Source organism: Mesocricetus auratus, unplaced genomic scaffold, assembly GCF_017639785.1.
Source record: "Mesocricetus auratus isolate SY011 unplaced genomic scaffold, BCM_Maur_2.0 Super-Scaffold_100676, whole genome shotgun sequence".
Lineage (NCBI taxonomy): Eukaryota > Metazoa > Chordata > Mammalia > Rodentia > Cricetidae > Mesocricetus > Mesocricetus auratus.
The window spans coordinates 160,914,130-160,923,927 of NW_024429266.1; the positions used below are offsets into that span (position 1 = coordinate 160,914,130).

The window sequence follows — 9,798 nt, forward strand, 5'->3', positions numbered from 1 at the left end:
ACACTGTGCCACGAAAGAAGCCAAGCATGGGAAGACAAGCAGACCCGCCAAGCGATAGTGCCAGCAGAGGACCCAGCTAGCAGCAGCATCCCCAGCAGACAGGAGTGAGGGGACCCTGAGCTGTGCCCAGCTGGTGGCCTCAGATTCACTCTAGCACTGACACATTACCAGGAAGCTGCGATCCTTCCTGAGAACTGTCCGTCTACAATCACGAGACATCTAAAGAGTGTTTTGTTAAGGTGTCAGGTTTGGGAGGATGCTTGCCACCCAGTATCAGAGAACTGCAGAAAGACTGTTGGCTCTTTGGAAACCTAGTCCTGCTCTCCCTAGTACCTAGTTGCCAGTCACAGGCAACTGGTTCAGGTGAAGCTTCCTCTTTCCCTGGCTTCCAGGGTTTCTGTGAGCCACCTGGCCCATGGCTTCCACTGCTAAGTCCCTGTCTCAGGCCTGGACCTCTGACACTCCCCGCTAAGCCTGCACAACTCTACCCATGTGGTTGTTAGAAACTTGTTAACTAAGGGCTGGGGAGACAGCTCCGTTGGTAAAGTGTTTGCTGTGCAAGCATGAGGGTCTGAGTTCAGATCCCCAACATTCCTAAAAAGCCAATAGTGCTGGTATGTGTCTGCAATCCCAAGGCTGGGGAGGAAGGGACAAGATCCATGGAACTCACTGGTTAGCCATTCTGGCCAGTTGGTTAGCTCTAGTTTCAATGAGAGGCCTTGTCTCAAAATATAAGGTGGAGAGCAATGAAAGAGCACATCTAACATCAACCTCTGGTGTCCACACACACATCCACATACTCATCTGAACATGCATATATGCATATACCACACACACATATATATATGTATATATATATATATATTAGCTATTTGCCAAAGTTAGGAAACTAAGATACTTCAAATACCTTATGTCTGAATCCTGGTCCCTAGGAACTCCTTAAGCTGCTGGCAGCTGTTCCCTTAAACAGGCATGAGATTCTCATCTCTGTTTCAACCCCTAACCACTCCCAATCACCTGGCAAAAGGTCAGAGTCACCCTGCCCCGCTCTTCATCTGACTAATGTAGATAACCGAGTTTGGGGCATGAAGTGGACTGAAGAGAGTAACCCTGCTCCAGAAACTAATGCGCACCAAGATGACGGTTACGGATGCCCCTGTAGCTTCCAAAGGTGGCTCTTTGAAACTCTCTCCTCTCAGACATAGTATCATCCTCCCCTGACTTGTAGAGTTAGCCTTCTTGGCTGCCTTTCCCAACCAAATCAGGGAGCTTTCAGTCATGAGCTTTGGCAGAAGTGACTCCATTTGGATTTTCAGCCTGGTCTGGGGACCCAGTGCTTAGGCTTAGCCTAAAAGAAGGGCTGCCTGTGGAATTTATGTAACATTACCATTTGCTGAATTTACTCAACGATAAGCTTCCACCATTCAAATATTTAATATTTGTGTTTAACCATAAGATCATAAAACTTCTGAAAATTTGACACTGGCTCTTAGAAGCTGGTACAAACTACCCTAGCACAGTAAACAGGTATAAGGAACTCTGTCTTGGGGCTAAAGCAATGGCTCAGCTGTTACACCTACTTCCTGGTCTTACAGAGAGAGGAATTGGATTCTATTCCCAGTTCCACCTGGGTCTGTGCACAGCCACTTGTAACTGCAGTTTTAGGGGGTTCCAATGCCTTCTTCAGGTCTCTGGAGGCACTACACATATATGGCACACATCCAGACATACATATACACACAAATAAATGTTTTTTTAAAAGAATATGTAAGAACTTAGAGGGACATACTGTCTGTACCATCCCTCTCATGAAGTGTACATAGTTGCAATTTTCCCCAAGTTCTCGGAGACTTTAAAACACTAGAAGGATGATTCTGGGAAGGCAGACAATGTCCCAGTGGATGACGGAAAGGAGGGCATGAAGGGACAATACTGTCCCAGGAAAGGACAGTGTTGTTTGCAGGTTTCCCCTTCTCTCTCTGCCTGCCCATGCCTCAGCTGGCACTGGGCACCAGCCATTAGGGAGAAGCCAGGAAAGTCCCAATAGCTGTCAGCACCAAGCTTTTAATCTCCCTCTGCCAAGATCAGGGCCACCAGGCTAGTACAATCTTATCAGAAGCCGGCGACAGCCCGAGTCAAGAGAGGAAACGGAGGTGGCTTATCTCTCTTCCTTGCATCCATCTGGAAGGTGAGCTGTTTGTTCTCAGAGCCAATGGCAGGGAGCCCTGTGTCACTGTGCTTGGTCATGGGGAAGGGCCTAGTTCCTGCCCTGGATGAAATGACAGACTCTGGAGATCCCCCCAAGGAGAGCCTCACCCTCCCTGGGGAATGATGTGGGGATTGGGCTGGGGGCTGGTAGGGGGCCTGGTAGAGAGACAAGAGAGGGGGCTGGGAGAGGGAGCTGGGTTGACATGTGAAGCATGCATGTGTCTAATTTAAATAAAAAAATATATTGAGAAAAAAAATAAAACCCGATTGCTGAAAAAAAATAAGGTCAGTGTCCTTAGAAGAGAGGGAGTCTGTGGGAATCGGGGGCTTCCGGCTGAGGGCAGAGGAGAATCATACATAGCATGTGTCTGCGAGGTGGATAGAAAGAGCAGCCGTGCTTCCCAGGGGAGGCCCAGGAAATCCCTTGCTGGGGGTCCCATAGCGTTAGAGCTAAGCACAGCGTGGGTCTGTCAGCTGAATGGGCGGAGCAGCTGCCATCATCCTCATACATGACCCTCTCCCCAGTCAATGTCCTTACTTTGGAAGAGAAGAGAGATGCCCTAGTCTAGACTGAGTGCCTGGGGTGGGGGTGGGGCAGCCAGCTCTCCACAAGCAAAGGGAGTCCCCAGAGAAGGGGTGTATCCATTCTGAGATGGCACTGATTTTAGTGTAGGTAAAGGGATGTGAGACAGGGAGCCAGGTGGGGAGGTGCGAACAGTCATTAAAGGGCAGCAAGATTCCGGGTGACAGGCACACCTAACCAGCTCTCGTTCTGAGTGGAAGGGAACGGCAACGAGCAGAGCACTGGCGATCCCTGGGCACTGCAGCTAAGTCCAAGCACTTCCAGGGCCAGCATCTCCCTTTTTTTTCCCATGACAACGAGGCCCAGCCCTTCCTCTAGGTATTGGGACTAGAAGGAAGTGAGAAAGGTCAAAGGCAGTGACCATGGCAGCAGTCATTATCGCTGTCCTCTATCTTCCAGTCTATACCCAGGGGTAACCATGGCAACAGTTAGTGAGAGCTGTGACATCACTGTTCTACCTAGTGGGTAGGACTCAGAGCCACCCTATAGAAGACAACTCCATAGACACACAGCCTCGCTGGTCTAGCTCTCCATCTCTAGTTCCAGGTGTCTGTGAGCTAAGGTTAGTTCAAACACATGTAAAACTTAGGCAAGTGACCTAACTCCTCTCAGCCAGTGTCCTCACATATTCTACTAAATGCCAATGATGATAATTGATGGCGGTGGTGGTGATAACAATACCATTATTCAAATAACAGCCTGAGTCACCTATAAACAGTCAGTCATACCTGGCTGTGCGCCCCATAACTGAGATCCTCCCCTAGGACCCAGAGCACTCACTTATAGACAGTGAATCTATGGGCAGTTTTATGTGATTGTTGTTTGTTTCCCTGAAAGCAGATCTGGGTGTGGGATTAGAGCAAGGCAATATATTTGGAAGGAGATTCCCCACAGGACAAGAGGGCATGGGGACAGTAGTGTATGGGTGGGGGTTAGGAGAAAGAAACGGGAACATACCACCTCATAGGTTCCTGGGCCTTGAAACCAGTGAGAACCATGTTACCTGTCAACCAGGCAAGACATAAACTGTGTCCTTACCCTTACTATTTCCAGGGGTAATGACCCCTGGAAATATTTAGAGAAATGTAGACTCTTGGGCATCATCTCAGATTGACAGGGGCAGAATCCACATTTGAACAAGATCCCAAGTGCCATCTCTGCCCATTCCAGCTAAGGAGCCACACTCCCAACTGGCACTGGGCTGGGCTTTCCCATTATGCAAGGCTTCCCAGCCCTGCCACGGAGCTGGTTTGCTCTCCAGCAACAGCCCACCATTTAGCCCTCTATCTGAGTACACACTCCAGCTGGAAGCTCCCGGTCAGTGCATTGCTCACGTGGCGTCCCCTTGGTGGCACCCACGGAGATGTCCCCAGTGTTTCTGCTCAGTCAAGATGCCCTACACCTTGCTTATGAAAACTGTCACTCTCCTCTGTTGCATCAGGTGTCTTGTTCTCTCAGCGCCTCCCGGACAAGCAGTCCCTTCATCCCCCTCTCTCTGCCCCACATCTTCCTGGTGAACAAGCTTCCTAGCACGCCCCTAGGGAACAGCCTGGAGCTGTACTGCTTAGGACAATAGCCTTATCCCCTGTGGCTGCTGAGACCCTGACAAGTGCTTCTCTGAAGTACATATGTGGTAAGTACAAATCACACATCAATTTCCAAGACTTGGTAGGAAATAAAATGAGGCTCATACTATCTCCTTCATAAATTCTATGCTAGGCATGGTGCCTCATGACCATAATTCCAGCATTTGGGAAACCGAGGCAGGAGGATTGTCTTGAGATTAAGGCCAGCTTGGAATACACAGTAAAACTTACAATATTATTTTTAAATACCCACTCTAGGCTGAAATATTTCAGATCTATTAGATAAGAATTTGAAACTTTACATACTTCCTTTTCCTCTTTGGATATGACACTTGTAAATGGCCTGACTGGCTTCTTGTACAGTTCCACTGGACAGCTAGGAATGCAAGGACCAGTTGCTTATGGAAAGGAAGGCCTTATTCGGGACTATTGCAAGATGGGTGTTGCGACAGGGGTTATGGGTCAGAGATCCTCACAAGGGCAGCCAGGATGAGTGGAGACTTTGGAGCCAGAACAAGGGGGTCAGAAGATGGAGAGTGACTGAGAGGAGACACAGAGGGTGAAGGGGGCTCTTCTTACGTTGACCTTGGTAACAAGTAGATGGATGACTTCCTTACAGAGAGAAACTAGGGGTGAAGCTCAGACCAACCAGACCTCAAGAGAGATTGAAGGAGGGCAAGTGTAGCCAGCACTCCTGGGGTAGTTCCAGAATGTGCTGAGCAGGATTTGGGCTGGACAGTATGGAGCCAAAACCAAGATCTCACTGAAGAGAGGGCTCGGAGAGCCTGGCTACAGTCTGGTCCAGGAGAGAATGCGTGTGTCTCAATCCTGAGAACTGGTCAATCTGTCCACTGTGAGGACTGGTCAATCTGTCCACTGTGAGGACTGGTCAGTCTGTCCACTGTGAGGACTGGTCAATCTGTCCACTGTGAGGACTGGTCAATCTGTCCACTGTGAGGACTGGTCAATCTGTCCACTGTGAGGCCTTTTGCCACTTTATGCCATCTCTGAGCCTCAGTTTTCTCATCTGGCAAATGACGACTACAAAACAGAATATTCCTCTAGGGAGGCTTCAAGGGCTCCATACAATGGCCTGTACTGAGCTGCTGGCCTTTCGCCAGGCTCATTGTGAGTGCCTGCTGAACCTGGCCATCTAGCATGACACTCTCCCTCTTCAGCACAACATTATTGGCCACAGATGGTACTGGCTCTGAGACCTCCAGGACCCATGAATTGGGAGCTCCTGGGAAGGGCAATCCAGGCCCTTAACTTCTTCCCGAAGAAACATGGACACCCAATGCACTCTCTACTGTAAAACTAGGACTCTTGTCTTCCCAGAGACTCTCCAAACACAGCCACTCTTACCATGACACCAACCTTCCACGACATCATGGCGAAACAAGCATGCTGATGACCACCCCTGATCCCATCCAAAGGACCCACTGGCCAGAGACGAAAGCTGTGAAATTTATGCCTAAACACTGCACACTGTCTAATGCAAACCACCACGAACGCTGGAGCCACACAGCGCATCTCTGAAGGCTGGAGTCTCGGTGCATTTCAAACAGCGCTCCCTCTCTGGCTCGGCTGAACATCGTTAGGAACTGCAGGGAGTGCGATTTAATTACAAGAGAACATTTGTTGTGGGCTGACATGACAGGTCAGGACCACTGGCCAGAACTGGGCCATCAAACATCCATTACTGTTGGAAACAGGACCAGTAGCCTCTAAAACCAGTGTGGAAGGTTAGAATTCTCCACAGAGAGGATGCATCCTCTTCTCTACCAGTGCTCCGTCTAGCCTGTTTGTTATGTTCAGTAGGCCCTAAAAATACAAGAAAACAGAGACAGCCTTCCATAGACAAGTCAGCTCTGATGACCAGACCCACATATGACCCCCAGGCCTCCTTGGATAGTATCAGCTCTGATGCATGTGTGGCCCTCTGAGAGAAACCACAATAGGCCCCTGGCCATCATGAATGAAGTCACGGATCTGTCTCTTACCTTTGGAACAGGTTTTCCTGGGAGATCCTGTTCCCAGAAAAGACCTTGGGCAAACCAAAGATGCCAAAGAGGTAGGTCTCTTTTCCCCAGTGTCCACTTTAACTCAAGTAGCTAAAACCCTCATAGGGCCTGAGAGTCACTGGGAATGCAGGTTCCAGGGCCCAGTCACAGGTTCAGAAAGTATCTTATCCATCCAAGGATTTGTAATTTAAAAAACACCCAAGTGAGGCAGTTATTCCAACAAGTTTTTCTTCTGGGTTCTGTAAAGCTAGAAGGCAGCCGGGCGGTGGTGGCGCACGCCTTTAATCCCAGCACTCGGGAGGCAGAGGCAGGCGGATCTCTGTGAGTTCGAGGCCAGGCTGGACCGACAGCCTCCAAAACAATACAGAGAAATCCTGTCTCGTAAAACCAAAAACAAACAAACAAACAAACAAAACAAAACAAAACAAAAAAAACTAGAAGGCTCCGCACTGGGCTTCAGTGGTCTGCTGGGTACCACTTGCTCTGTGCATGCCGGGAATGGGGGTCTGAGGCCATGTACGGGGGATATTTCTCCCCTCCCATGTCCCCAGCAGAGACCTGCCTAGGTCAGAAGTCCTGTGTGCATTTGTTGCTTGGGGGGGAATAAGGTGGAGTTTGGGGGATAGGAGTGGGGTGATGTTAAGAATTTTGTTTCAAATGGACTTCATGAAATGTTTCACAGTGCTGTCACCTACTGTGGTAAAGGGAACAAATCCACTGCCACTCCTTGCATCTGCTCCTTAATCCTCCCCCAAGGCTCCTTGCAGCGTTGCATTCCACAGCCAGCCTGTCAGGGTGCAACCCAGACAAGCTTTCAATGCCAATGCTCAGACTTCACTCCACATCAAGAGGCCAGGGTCTTCCAGGAAACATAGAACTTGAGTGGCTTTGTGACTCCCTAGCTAACTACAACTGTAGTCATGGTCAGAAACTGGCTGGACTTCCACTGTCAGGTACCCCTGGGGGGCTTTAAAGCCCTGATGAACCCCAGAGAATCTAGACAAATGTTTCTGCTGTGGCTGGCATGCCTTGGGAACCTTGTTCAGTCAAGAGACACCGCATCAGCACTCAAACACCAGGGATCATTAGCCACAAGGTAGTTGTAAGACTCTCCTGGAGACCTAGGACTCAGTTCAGCTTCCAGACTCTGTGATGTCCCAGGACAGGCACATTGGATACTCAGTCAGCTCTGCACATGTATGTTGACAAATGAGTCAGCCAGGAGCACAGGCCTGAAGTGTGCAAACTTCAGGTACTGCTCAATTTGGGGCCCCTGGGCCAGCAGCAGCAGGGTGCTCTGTCGGAAATGCAAGTCCTCAGATGGCAGCAAGGACCCAGGGGACCAGAGGGTGTAGCTGAGGTGACCCAGGTGATGGAGTTGAAGGAGTCTGAGGACTCCATTGGCATTCACAGGAGTCTCCCACTAGCCCCCGCTAAATGCAAGGCGCATGCTTTTCTCTGCAGGTACACTCTTGGGGAGAAGGGCCCCAGAAATCCAGGGGTCTCAGGGACCCCAGATTAAAACATTTCTAGCATGCTTCTTTGAAAAACCCTGGAGAAGACAGTCGTCTCTCCCACATGATCTCCAGGATCCCCCTCTTCACCTTTCCCCCAAAGCTTGGAATCCCACGCAGAAGATTCTAAGACATAATTGGGCTGCACCAATCCACAGGTACTGTAGAGCAAAATCTGTGCCCCACACTAGGGTTTTGTGGTAACCTTGGGGACCTGTTTGTGTATTCAGCCTCCTCCCTTTCCCAGGAGCTTCTAGAAAGATGAAACTGGGTAATAACTCCAGACCTTGCCAGGTGGGACTCCTTTGTTTATAATAAATCTCCTGGCCCTGTACTTCCTTATGGACTAGCCCATAGTTGGTCTGTTCACGTCCATCTTCCTCCATCATGCCGTTAATGCGGCAGAGGGTGCCGTGCGCTCCACTCTGACTTGGAAGTGCTTTTTTTATGGCCAGTGCCTGGCAGCTCCCACGTTTCCCAAGGAGTACATGCTGGCAGGGGCTGGCTCCCATCCAGCCTCACAGAGAACAGCAGGCACAGGCTGGCAGCTGACGGAGCAGCAAGGCCCCTGTGTCTTGGGCTCAGACTTCCTGGGCATTCAGCCCTCCAGCTCAGTGCTGCTATCTCTGAGGGGGCTTGCCTTTTAATTTGTTCCTGCGGCAGCCATGCTAACAAATGGGACCCAGCTGAAGGGCTGTCTCAGGAACAATGGCCGCTCAGTTTGGCAGCCAATTTGTCCCGGGAATCTTTTGTTATGAATCCTCAGAGCCCATTAACCCCTGAACCTGGGAGATGCTATCTCCCCAGGGATGAATTACCTTTATTTCCAGACACGTGTTTGCTCATTTAGTGCCCACTTCATAAAAGCAACCCAGTTTGAGGCTGTTTCCCAGCAATGGAGGGGAAGAGCAACCCTACTGCCCATAGGGCTCATAACTCAGATAGAGCAGCTAGCCACGCCCTTCAGTGACAGCTGCCATTAGCCACGCCCTTCAGTGACAGCTGCCATTAGCCACGCCCTTCAGTGACAGCTGCCATTTGCTGTGTTGCTACAATGAGCCAGGGACTAGGGGGAAAAATCATTATTTAATCCTCACCAGTAGCCTGGGTCCTGCATGGAGTCTCATGTTTGCACAGGGGACAGGGCTGTGTGTCTAAATCACAGAGAGGTTAAACTACTTGCCTAAGAGCCCTCCGCACTTAAGTGGTTTGAAGCCCACTTTCTCATCACCGAGCTATGGTCTGCCCTCAGATCTCTTCTCACTTAGAAGGTGCCCTGGGTTGGACTTTTGAGTCGCAGGAAGGAAGAGGTGGCCTCTAAGGGCCTCAGGAAGGCAATGCTCCTTCAGAAAGATGTCTGTTGAGGACAGTGTCATGTGCCTATTTGGGCTTTATATTAGTTGTGCATTCTGTTTTAATCATGTGAGCAGAGGGGTGGAGAATGTTCCTGAATGCTCCGTCATCACGTAGCACACTGGACCTAGGAGGAAGTGGCCAGTGTTCCAGTTTGCTTTGAATGGATCTTGTTCTGGAAATCTCTAGGATCTCTGAGGTGGCCCATTGCTGATTGCCGAGTGTTGGACTAGCCTGCATGTAACAAAGCCAAAATAACATTGATTAAAATGCCGTTGATTCTCTTATTCAAGGGTTTATTTTAAAGCGTGTGTGTGTATGTGTGTGTGTGTGTGTGTGTGTGTGTGCACATGTATATATCCATGTGAAGACCCAAAGTTGATGCCAACTGTTTTCCTTGACTATTCTCCATCTTATATTGAGACAGGGTCTCTCACTGAACCTGTGGACTGCAGACTTGGCCAGCTTATTCTTATCATCTCTATCTCCATTTTCTGAGGACTGGAATTACAGGTGGCCTCTACACCTGC

At 49.7% G+C, this 9,798-nt stretch overlaps 1 long non-coding RNA gene across 1 annotated transcript; it reads left to right on the top strand.

Moving 5' to 3' along the window:
• Nucleotides 1–3,274: 3,274 nt before the first annotated feature.
• On the top strand, nucleotides 3,275–6,444 carry LOC121137195. Its single transcript, XR_005874428.1, has 3 exons — nucleotides 3,275–3,353; nucleotides 4,233–4,424; nucleotides 4,997–6,444. It is a non-coding gene; the product is annotated as an uncharacterized LOC121137195 (long non-coding RNA).
• Nucleotides 6,445–9,798: the final 3,354 nt, after the last annotated feature.